General features: G+C 42.1%; 1 protein-coding gene across 1 annotated transcript in view; it reads left to right on the top strand.

Annotated features, from left to right (window-relative positions):
• The window catches only part of ATP10D (ATPase phospholipid transporting 10D (putative)), a 452340-nt gene that overhangs the window by 185912 nt on the left and 253919 nt on the right, over nucleotides 1–12509 (top strand). The window lies entirely within an intron of this gene.

The raw sequence follows: 12509 nt of genomic DNA, 5'->3' as shown, positions 1-12509 counted from the left end.
TTAAATGTAAAAACGGCTCCGGTTCCGTTATTTTAAGGGTTAAAGCTTTCAAATTTGGTGTGCAATACTTTTAAGGCTTTAAGTTACTGTGGTGAAATTTTGAACAATTCCTTCATACTTTTTCACATATTCAGTAATAAAGTGTGCTCAGTTTAAAATTTAAAGGGACAGTAATGGTTTTATTGTAAAACGTTTTTTGTGCTTTGTTGACAAGTTTAAGCCTGTTTAACATGTCTGAACCATCAGATAACGATGTTCTATATGTATGAAAGCCAATGTGTCTCCCCATTTAAATATATGTGATATATTTGTGTCATAATGTCCAAACAAAGTAGGGATAATAATGCCATAGATATGATATTGCCCAAGATGATTCCTCTAATGAGGGGAGTAAGCATGGTACTGCATCATCCCCTTCTGTGTCTACACCAGTTTTGCCCACACAAGAGGCCCCTAGTACATCTAGTGCGCCAATACTTATTACCATACAACAATTAATGGCTGTAATGGATAATTCTATTGCATGCATTTTTTCCAAAATGCCTACTTATCAGAGAAAGCGTGATTGCTCTGTTTTAAACACTGAAGAGCAAAAGGACGCTGATGATATCTGTTCTGACATACCCTCACACCTATCTGAAGGGGCCAGGAGGGAGGTTTTGTCTGAGGGAGAAATTTCAGATTCAGGGAAAATTTCTCAACAAGCAGAACCTGATATTGTAACTTTTAAATTTAAATTACAACATCTCCACGCACTACTTAAGGAGGTATTATCTACTCTGGATGATTGTGACAATTTGGTCATTCCAGAGAAATTAGGTAAGATGGACAAGTTCCTAGAGGTTCTGGTGCCCCCCGATGTTTTTCCTATACCCAAGCGGGTGGCGGACATAGTAAATAAGGAGTGGGAAAGGCCCGGCATACCTTTTGTCCTCCCCCCATATTTAAGAAATTATTTCCTATAGTCGACCCCAGAAAGGACTTATAGCATACAGTCCCCAAGGTCGAGGGGGCGGTTTCTAGTCTAAACAAACGCACTTCTATTCCTATAGAAGATAGTTGTGCTTTCAAGATCCTATGGATTAAAGGTTAGAGGGTTTGCTTAAAAAGATGTTTGTTAAGCAAGGTTACCTTCTACAACCAATTTCATGCATTGTTCCTGTCACTACAGCTGCGTGTTTCTGGTTCGAAGAACTAGAAAAGTTGCTCAATAAAGAATCTTCGTACGAGGAGGTTTTGGACAGAGTTCAAGCTCTTAAATTGGCTAACTCTTTTATTTCTTCTGTTAAGTGTGATCAGTCCACGGGTCATCATTACTTCTGGGATATTACTCCTCCCCAACAGGAAGTGCAAGAGGATTCACCCAGCAGAGCTGCATATAGCTCCTCCCCTCTACGTCACTCCCAGTCATTCTCTTGCACCCAACGACTAGATAGGATGTGTGAGAGGACTATGGTGATTATACTTAGTTTTATATCTTCAATCAAAAGTTTGTTATTTTAAAATAGCACCGGAGTGTGTTATTATCTCTCTGGCAGAGTTTGAAGAAGAATCTACCAGAGTTTTTGTTATGATTTTAGCCGGAGTAGTTAAGATCATATTGCTGTTTCTCGGCCATCTGAGGAGAGGTAAACTTCAGATCAGGGGACAGCGGGCAGATGAATCTGCATAGAGGTATGTAGCAGTTTTTATTTTCTGACAATGGAATTGATGAGAAAATCCTGCCATACCGATATAATGTCATGTATGTATACTTTACACTTCAGTATTCTGGGGAATGGTACTTCACTAGAATTACACTGTAAGAAATACATAAAGCTGTTTAATAACTAGAGATTATGTTTAACGTTTTTGCTGGAATGTAAAATCGTTTTCATTTGCTGAGGTACTGAGTGAATAAATGTTTGGGCACTATTTTTCCACTTGGCAGTTGCTTAATCTGTTTTCTGACAGTTTCTGTTCTCCCTCACTGCTGTGTGTGAGGGGGAGGGGCCGTTTTTTGGCGCTTTTACTACGCATCAAATATTTCAGTCAGCAACTCATTGTATTCCCTGCATGATCCGGTTCATCTCTACAGAGCTCATGGGTCTTCAAAACTTATTTTGAGGGAGGTAATTTCTCTCAGCAGAGCTGTGAGAATTATAGTTTGACTGAGATAAAAAACGTTTATTCTGTAATTTGTTTCCTGCTTTCAGAATTTGTTATCTTTGCTAATGGGATTAAACCTTTGCTAAAGTTGTGTTGTTTACAAGGATTGAGGCTATAACTGTTTTCAATTTATTAATTTTCAACTGTCATAGATCTTCTGTGCTTCTTAAAGGCACAGTACGTTTTAATATTATTCTAATTGAATTGTATTTCCAAGTTGCAAGTTTATTTGCTAGTGTGTTAAACATGTCTGATTCAGAGGATGATACCTGTGTCATTTGTTGCAATGCCAAAGTGGAGCCCAATAGAAATTTATGTACTAACTGTATTGATGCTACTTTAAATAAAAGTCAATCTGTACAAATTGAACAAATTTCACCAAACAACGAGGGGAGAGTTATGCCGACTAACTCGCCTCACGTGTCAGTACCTACATCTCCCGCTTAGAGGGAGGTGCGTGATATTGTAGCGCCGAGTACATCTGGGCGGCCATTACAAATCACATTACAGGATATGGCTACTGTTATGACTGAGGTTTTGGCTAAATTACCAGAACTAAGAGGTAAGCGTGATCACTCTGGGGTGAGAACAGAGTGCGCTGATAATATTAGGGCCATGTCAGACACTGCGTCACAGGTGGCAGAACATGAGGACGGAGAACTTCATTCTGTGGGTGACGGTTCTGATCCAAACAGACTGGATTCAGATATTTCAAATTTTAAATTTAAACTGGAAAACCTCTGTGTATTACTAGGGGAGGTGTTAGCGGCTCTGAATGATTGTAACACAGTTGCAATACCAGAGAAAATGTGTAGGTTGGATAAATATTTTGCGGTACCGACGAGTACTGAGGTTTTTCCTATACCTAAGAGACTTACTGAAATTGTTACTAAGGAGTGGGATAGACCCGGTGTGCCGTTCTCACCCCCTCCGATATTTAGAAAAATGTTTCCAATAGACGCCACCACAAGGGACTTATGGCAAACGGTCCCTAAGGTGGAGGGAGCAGTTTCTACCTTAGCTAAGCGTACCACTATCCCGGTGGAGGATAGCTGTGCTTTTTCAGATCCAATGGATAAAAAGTTAGAGGGTTACCTTAAGAAAATGTTTGTTCAACAAGGTTTTATATTGCAACCCCTTGCATGCATTGCGCCGATCACGGCTGCAGCGGCATTCTGGATTGAGTCTCTGGAAGAGAACATTGGTTCAGCTACTCTGGACGACATTACGGACAGGCTTAGAGTCCTTAAACTAGCTAATTCATTCATTTCGGAGGCCGTAGTACATCTTACTAAACTTACGGCGAAGAATTCAGGATTCGCCATTCAGGCACGCAGGGCGCTGTGGCTAAAATCCTGGTCAGCTGATGTTACTTCTAAGTCTAAATTGCTTAATATACCTTTCAAAGGGCAGACCTTATTCGGGCCCGGGTTGAAAGAGATTATCGCTGACATTACAGGAGGTAAAGGCCATGCCCTGCCTCAGGACAAAGCCAAAGCCAAGACTAGACAGTCTAATTTTCGTTCCTTTCGTAATTTCAAAGCAGGAGCAGCATCAACTTCCTCTGCACCAAAACAGGAAGGAGCTGTTGCTCGCTACAGACAAGGCTGGAAACCTAACCAGTCCTGGAACAAGGGCAAGCAGACTAGGAAACCTGCTGCTGCCCCTAAAACAGCATGAATTGAGGGCCCCCGATCCGGGATCGGATCTAGTGGGGGGCAGACTTTCTCTCTTCGCCCAGGCTTGGGCAAGAGATGTTCAGGATCCCTGGGCGCTAGAGATAATATCTCAGGGATACCTTCTGGACTTCAAATACTCTCCTCCAAGAGAGAGATTTCATCTGTCAAGATTGTCAACAATCCAGACAAAGAAAGAGGCGTTTCTACGCTGTGTACAAGAGCTCTTGTTAATGGGAGTAATCCATCCAGTTCCACAATCGGAACAGGGACAGGGGTTTTACTCAAATCTGTTTGTGGTTCCCAAAAAAAAGGGAACTTTCAGACCAATCCTGGACTTAAAGATCCTAAACAAATTCCTAAGAGTTCCATCGTTCAAGATGGAGACTATTCGGACAATTTTACCTATGATCCAAGAGGGTCAGTACATGACCACTGTAGATTTAAAAGATGCTTACCTTCACATACCGATTCACAAAGATCATTATCGGTACCTAAGGTTTGCCTTCCTAGACAGGCATTACCAGTTTGTGGCTCTTCCATTCGGATTGGCTACAGCTCCAAGAATCTTCACAAAGGTTCTGGGTGCTCTTCTGGCGGTACTAAGACCGCGGGGAATCTCGGTAGCTCCATACCTAGACGACATTCTGATACAAGCTTCAAGCTTTCAAACTGCCAAGTCTCATACAGAGTTAGTGCTGGCATTTCTAAGGTCACATGGATGGAAGGTGAACGAAAAGAAAAGTTCACTCGTTCCACTCACAAGAGTTCCCTTCCTGGGGACTCTTATAGATTCTGTAGAAATGAAGATTTACCTGACAGAGGACAGGCTAACAAGACTTCAAAGTGCTTGCCGCACCCTTCATTCCATTCAACACCCGTCAGTGGCTCAATGCATGGAGGTAATCGGCTTAATGGTAGCGGCAATGGACATAGTACCCTTTGCACGCTTACACCTCAGACCACTGCAACTGTGCATGCTAAGTCAGTGGAATGGGGATTACTCAGACTTATCCCCTTCTCTGAATCTGGATCAAGAGACCAGAAATTCTCTTCTATGTTGGCTTTCTCGGCCACATCTGTCCAGGGGGATGCCATTCAGCAGACCAGACTGGACAATTGTAACAACAGACGCCAGCCTTCTAGGTTGGGGTGCCGTCTGGAATTCTCTGAAGGCTCAGGGACAATGGAGTCAGGAGGAGAGTCTCCTGCCAATAAACATTCTGGAATTGAGAGCAGTTCTCAATGCCCTCCTGGCTTGGCCCCAGTTGACAACTCGGGGGTTCATCAGGTTTCAGTCGGACAACATCACGACTGTAGCTTACATCAACCATCAGGGAGGGACAAGAAGCTCCCTAGCTATGATGGAAGTATCAAAGATAATTCGCTGGGCAGAGTCTCACTCTTGCCACCTGTCAGCAATCCACATCCCGGGAGTGGAGAACTGGGAGGCGGATTTCTTAAGTCGTCAGACTTTTCATCCGGGGGAGTGGGAACTTCATCCGGAGGTCTTTGCCCAAATACTTCAACGTTGGGGCAAACCAGAGATAGATCTCATGGCGTCTCGACAGAACGCCAAGCTTCCTCGTTACGGGTCCAGATCCAGGAGCAGTCCTGATAGATGCTCTGACAGCACCTTGGGACTTCAGGATGGCTTACGTGTTTCCACCCTTCTCGTTGCTTCCTCGATTGATTGCCAGAATCAAACAAGAGAGAGCATCAGTGATTCTAATAGCACCTGCGTGGCCACGCAGGACTTGGTATGCAGACCTGGTGGACATGTCATCCTGTCCACCTTGGTCTCTACCTCTGAAACTGGACCTTCTGATACAGGGTCCCTTCAAACATCAAAATCTAACTTCTCTGAAGCTGACTGCTTGGAAATTGAACGCTTGATTTTATCAAGACGTGGGTTTTCTGAGTCAGTTATTGATACCTTAATACAGGCTAGGAAACCTGTTACCAGAAAGATTTACCATAAGATATGGCGTAAATACCTATATTGGTGTGAATCCAAAGGTTACTCTTGGAGTAAGGTTAGGATTCCTAGGATATTGTCTTTTCTACAAGAAGGTTTAGAAAAGGGTTTATCTGCTAGTTCATTAAAGGGACAGATCTCAGCTCTGTCCATTCTGTTACACAAACGTCTGTCAGAAGTTCCTGACGTCCAGGCTTTTTGTCAGGCTTTGGCCAGGATTAAGCCTGTGTTTAAAACTGTTGCTCCACCATGGAGTTTAAACCTTGTTCTTAATGTTTTACAGGGCGTTCCGTTTGAACCCCTTCATTCCATTGATATAAAGTTGTTATCTTGGAAAGTTCTATTTTTAATGGCTATTTCCTCGGCTCGAAGAGTCTCTGAATTATCAGCCTTACATTGTGATTCTCCTTATTTGATTTTTCATTCGGATAAGGTAGTCCTGCGTACTAAACCTGGGTTCTTACCTAAGGTAGTTACTAACAGGAATATCAATCAAGAGATTGTTGTTCCTTCTTTATGCCCAAATCCTTCTTCAAAGAAGGAACGTCTACTGCACAACCTGGATGTAGTCCGTGCTCTAAAATTTTACTTACAGGCAACTAAGGAATTTCGACAAACGTCTTCTCTGTTTGTCATTTACTCTGGGCAGAGGAGAGGTCAAAAAGCTTCCGCTACCTCTCTTTCTTTTTGGCTTCGTAGCATAATTCGTTTAGCTTATGAGACTGCTGGACAGCAGCCTCCTGAAAGAATTACAGCTCATTCTACTAGAGCTGTGGCTTCCACTTGGGCCTTCAAGAATGAGGCCTCTGTAGAACAGATTTGCAAGGCTGCAACTTGGTCTTCGCTTCATACTTTTTCCAAATTTTACAAATTTGACACTTTTGCTTCATCGGAGGCTATTTTTGGGAGAAAGGTTCTTCAGGCAGTGGTTCCTTCTGTATAAAGAGCCTGCCTATCCCTCCCGTCATCCGTGTACTTTTGCTTTGGTATTGGTATCCCAGAAGTAATGATGACCCGTGGACTGATCACACTTAACAGAAGAAAACATAATTTATGCTTACCTTATAATTTCTTTTCTTCTGTTGTGTGATCAGTCCACGGCCCGCCCTGTTTTTAAGGCAGGTAAATATTTTTTAATTTATACTCCAGTCACCACTTCACCCTTGGCTTTTCCTTTCTCGTTGGTCCTTGGTCGAATGACTGGGAGTGACGTAGAGGGGAGGAGCTATATGCAGCTCTGCTGGGTGAATCCTCTTGCACTTCCTGTTGGGGAGGAGTAATATCCCAGAAGTAATGATGACCCGTGGACTGATCACACTACAGAAGAAAGGAATTTATCAGGTAAGCATAAATTATGTTTTTAGATGCCGCTTTGCAATTAGCTAGATTAGCGGCGAATAATTCAGGGTTTGCTATCGTGGCGCGCAGAGCGCTTTTGCTTAACATCCCTTTCAAGGGTAAAACACTGTTTGGCCCTGACTTGAAAGAGATTATTTCAGACATCACTGGGGGAAAGGGCCACGCCCTTCCTCTGGATAGGTCTTTTAAGGCTAAAAATAAGCCAAATTTTCGTCCCTTTCGCAGAAACGGACCAGCCTCAAGTTCTACACCCTCTAAGCAAGAGGGTAATACTTCTCAAACCAAGCCAGCCTGAAGGCCGATGCAAGGCTGGAACAAGGGTAAGCAGGCCAAGTCACCTGCCACTGCTACCAAAACAGCATGAAGTGTTGGCCCCCGATCTGGGAAGGATCTGGTGGGGGGCAGACTTTCTCTCTTTGCTCAGGCTGGGGCAAGAGATGTTCAGGATCCTTGGGCGCTAGAAATAGTTTCTCAAGGTTATCTCCTGGAATTCAGGGAACTACCCCCAAGGGGAAGGTTCCACGGGTCTCAATTATCTTCGAACAGTCATTCTTACACTGTGTAGAAGACCTGTTAAGCATGGGAGTGATTCATCCTGTTCCATTAGGAGAACAAGGGATGGGTTTTTACTCCAACCTGTTCATAATTCCCAAAAAAGAGGGAACATTCAGACCTATTTTAGATCTCAAGATTCTAAACAAGTTTCTAAGGGTTTCATCGTTCAAAATGGAAACCATTCGAACGATCCTTCCTACCATCCAGGAAGGTCAATTCATGACCACGGTGGACTTAAAGGATGCGTACCTACGTATTCCTATCCACAAGGAACATTTTCGGTTCCTAAGGTTCGCCTTTCTGGACAAGCATTACCAGTTTGTGGCACTTCCATTCGGATTAGCCACTGCTCCAAGGATTTTCACAAGGGTACTAGGGTCCCTTCTAGCGGTGCTAAGACCAAGGGGCATTGCAGTAGTACCTTACTTGGACGACATCCTGATTCAAGTGTCGTCTCTGTCAAAAGCAAGGGCTCATACGGACATTGTCCTAGCCTTTCTCAGATCTCACAGGTGGAAAGTGAACATAGAAAAAAGTTCTCTGTCCCCGTCAACAAGAGTTCCCTTCTTGGGAACAATAATAGTTTCCTTAGAAATGAAGGTTTTTCTGACAGAGGCCAGAAAATCAAAACTTCTAAGCTCTTGTCAGGTACTTCATTCTGTTCTTCTTCCTTCCATAGCGCAGTGCATGGAAGTAATAGGTTTGATGGTTGCGGCAATGGACATAGTTCCTTTTGCACGAATTCATCTAAGACCATTACACCTGTGCATGCTCAGACAGTGGAATGGGGATTATACAGACTTGTCTCCGACGATACAAGTAGATCAAATAACCAGAGATTCACTCCGTTGGTGGCTGACCCTGGACAACCTGTCACAGGGAATGAGCTTCCGCAGACCAGAGTAGGTCATTGTCACGACCGACGCCAGTCTGGTGGGCTGGGGCGCGGTCTGGGAACCCCTGAAAGCTCAGGGTCTATGGTTTCGGGAAGACTCTCTTCTCCCGATAAACATAATGGAACTGAGAGCGATATTCAATGCTCTCAAGGCTTGGCCTCGACTAGCAAAGGCCAAATTCATAAGGTTTCAATCAGACATCATGACGACTGTTACATATATCAACCATCAGGGGGTAACAAGGAGTTCCCTGGCGATGGAGGAGCATCCGGGGGAGTGGGAACTCCATCTGGAAAACTTTGCCCAAATAACTCAATTATGGGGCATTCCAGACATGGTTCTGATGGCCTCTCGTCAGAACTTCATGGTCCCTTGTTACGGGTCCAAATCCAGGGATCCCAAGGCGACTCTATTGGATACAATAGTAGCACCTTGGACCTTCAACCTAGCTTATGTATTCCCACCGTTTCCTCTCATTCCCAGGCTGGTAGCCAGGATCAATCTGGAGAGGGCTTCGGTGATCTTGATAGTTCCTGTGTGGCCACGCAGGACTTGGTATGCAGACCTGGTGAATGTGTCATCGGCTCCACCATGGAAGCTACCTTTGAGACAGGACCTTCTTATTCAGGGTCCATTCGAACATCCGAATCTGGTTTTCCTCCAACTGACTGCTTGGAGTTTGAACGCTTGATTTTATCAAAGCGTGGGTTTTCAGATTCTGTAATAGATACTCTTATTCAGGCTAGAAAGCCTGTTACTAGAAAAATTTACCATAATATATGGAAAAAATATATCTGTTGGTGTGAATCTAAAGGATTCCCATGGAACAAGATAAAAATTCCTAAGATTCTTTCCTTTCTACAAGAAGGTTTGGAGAAAGGATTTTCTGCGAGTTTTCTGAAGGGATAGATCTCTGCTTTATCTGTTTTACTTCACAAAAGGCTGGCAGCTGTGCCAGACGTTTAAGCGTTTGTTCAGGCTCTGGTTAGAATCAAGCCTGTTTACAGACCTTTGACTCTTCCCTGGAGTCTTAATCTAGTTCTTTCAGTTCTTCAAGGGGTTCCGTTTGAACCCTTACATTCCGTAGATATTAAGTTATTATCTTGGAAAGTTTTGTTTTAGGTTGCAATTTCTTCCGCTAGAAGAGTTTCTGAGTTATCTGCTCTGCAGTGTTCTCCGCCCTATCTGGTCCATGCAGATAAGGTGGTTTTACGTACTGAGCCTGGTTTTCTTCCGAAGGTTGTTTCCAACAAAAATATTAACCAGGAGATAGTTGTACCTTCTTTGTGTCCGAATCCAGTTTCATAGAAGGAACGTTTGTTACACAATTTGGACGTTGTCCGTGCTCTAAAATTCTATTTAGAGGCTACTGAAGATTTTAGACAAACATCTTCTTTGTTTGTTGTTTATTCTGGTTAAAGGAGAGGTAAAAAAGCAACTTCTACCTCTCTTTCCTTTTGGTTTAAAAGCATCATCAGATTGGCTTTTGAGACTGCCGGACGGCAGCCTCCTGAAAGTATCACAGCTCACTCCACTAGGGCTGTGGCTTCCACATGGGCCTTCAAGAATGAGGTTCCTGTTGACCAAATTTTTTAAATTATATACTTTTGCTTCTTCGGAGGCTATTTTTGGGAGAAAGGTTTTGCAAGCCGTGGTGCCTTCCGTTTGGGTGACCTGATTTGCTCCCTCCCTTCATCCGTGTCCTAAAGCTTTGGTATTGGTTCCCACAAGTAAGGATGACGCCGTGGACCGGACACACCTATGTTGGAGAAAACAGAATTTATGCTTACCTGATAAATTACTTTCTCCAACGGTGTGTCCGGTCCACGGCCCGCCCTGGTTTTTTAATCAGGTCTGATGAATTATTTTCTCTAACTACAGTCACCACGTTACCATATGGTTTCTCCTATATATATTTCCTCCTGTCCGTCGGTCGAATGACTGGGGTAGGCGGAGCCTAGGAGGGACTATATGGCCAGCTTTGCTGGGCTCTTTGCCATTTCCTGTTGGGGAGGAGAATATCCCACAAGTAAGGATGACGCCGTGGACCGGACACACCGTTGGAGAAAGTAATTTATCAGGTAAGCATAAATTCTGTTTTTCCATTGTTCTCTCTATGTATTGAGCTTAAGTGTTCCAGCCAAATAAAAGATAAGGAAGCAAGTCTGTTTACACAAACTTAGAACATAATGAGATCTGATATCACCTTTAAGTTCAACCCATTGTAATAGGCTGCGGTTTCAAAGCACAAAATCAGCTACTTCATATACACAAATAAGCATGAAAATGGAATTTCTCAAATATTTTATACTCTGCAGTTGGTATAACAAGTCATTTCAAATACATTAATGGTAAAAAAAATTTTTTACAATGTACTGTCCCTTTAAATGCTGTTTGCGGCATGTTAGGGTGTGGTACATTATAGCAGTGTTTTTCAACCAGTGTGCCGTGGCACACTATAGTGCCGTGAGAGATCCTCAGGTGTGCCACAGCAGACTGACAACAGTGTGACATATTTTTTAAACTTTGCTTGTTTTTTACTCCCAGTGCAGGGGTAGTTTGTAGGAGGCATGGCATAACAGCACAATACATACAGTATGTGTGTGTTTGTGTGTATGTGTATATATATATGCTGTATTAGGCTACAATGTATGATTTTTTAAAATTTTTGGGATGCTGGTGTGCCACAGGATTTTTTAATGTTAAAAAGTGTGCCACGGCAAAAAAAACGTTAAAAATCACTGCATTATAGTATGGAGAAACCCCTCAGGCAATTATGCACTGTTGTAATAGTCTCGGGTACCTCCATTTTGGCTATTATTGTTTAAGAGGAACACAGGGGTTACAAGCACAAGTTGACCTTCATCGCTGGGAACAGTACATACTTCACCCCAGCTATACCTGGTATTAATGGCCTGTTGCTACCACCATCTCTTCATTTATTGGTTGTATGTTCCATATTTGTGGCAATTTGGGGTTATATGGTTCATTGTACTGCCTACATACACCAATACTTAATGCAGCTAACATGATATTATTTCCTTCCATCGTTTACTGTTTGTTTATGATAATATTGCTGAATTGGGCAGCATGTGTCATTGAGCTATGATATTTCATTTCACTTCCTGATGGAAGCTAAAAGTAACTATAAACAGGAAAAAGGATTCTTACGTTCATTTACACATTCAAACAGAACTATTTAGTTTGTCACTCTTTACATAGATGATATTCTGGACAAGATAATGTTTTGGCCTTTACTTTCTTTTTCCCTTGTACAATTGTACCTCTTAAAAAGTAGTGTTATGACCGATTAGATTTTTATTTTTAATTATAAAAATGATTAAACAAGGTAGGCTACTTACTATACTATATATATTATACATTATTACCAAAAAATTAGTAAGTGTATAAAGATCAGTAGTCCTTATTTACAAAGACAGGGAATTCAGCACACTCAATAGTCCAAAATGTAATTTCAATTGCAATTTATTTCACGTGTGAAACTCGGAAAGAACATGAATTGTGCTACAAAACAATAGTAACATGTTCTTTCCGAGATTCACACATTTAATAAAATGCAATTGAAATTAAAATAACATTTTTGACTGAGTGTGTTGAATTCCCTGTCTTTGTAAATAAAGACTACTGATCCTTATACACTCTTTCTATTTTTTCTTAATTATATAAATCATAAGGGTCTGCACCTCTTACTATTTAACAAATATTAAAATATGTATATATTTTTTTAGCTCTCTCCATCATACTGTTTCTATATATATTATACAGTCTATAAATACAGATTTTTCAGATACATATGAGTTTCCTACCTTCCAGGGGGCAATATTCTGAGAAACTGGATAGCAGTACTGCTTTTATGCAAGCAAGACTGATCAGGTA

The sequence above is a fragment of the Bombina bombina genome, chromosome 2 (assembly GCF_027579735.1).
Source record: "Bombina bombina isolate aBomBom1 chromosome 2, aBomBom1.pri, whole genome shotgun sequence".
NCBI lineage: Eukaryota > Metazoa > Chordata > Amphibia > Anura > Bombinatoridae > Bombina > Bombina bombina.
The sequence above is the reverse complement of the archived record's forward strand: the minus strand, read 5'-3'. Positions and strand labels throughout refer to the sequence as shown.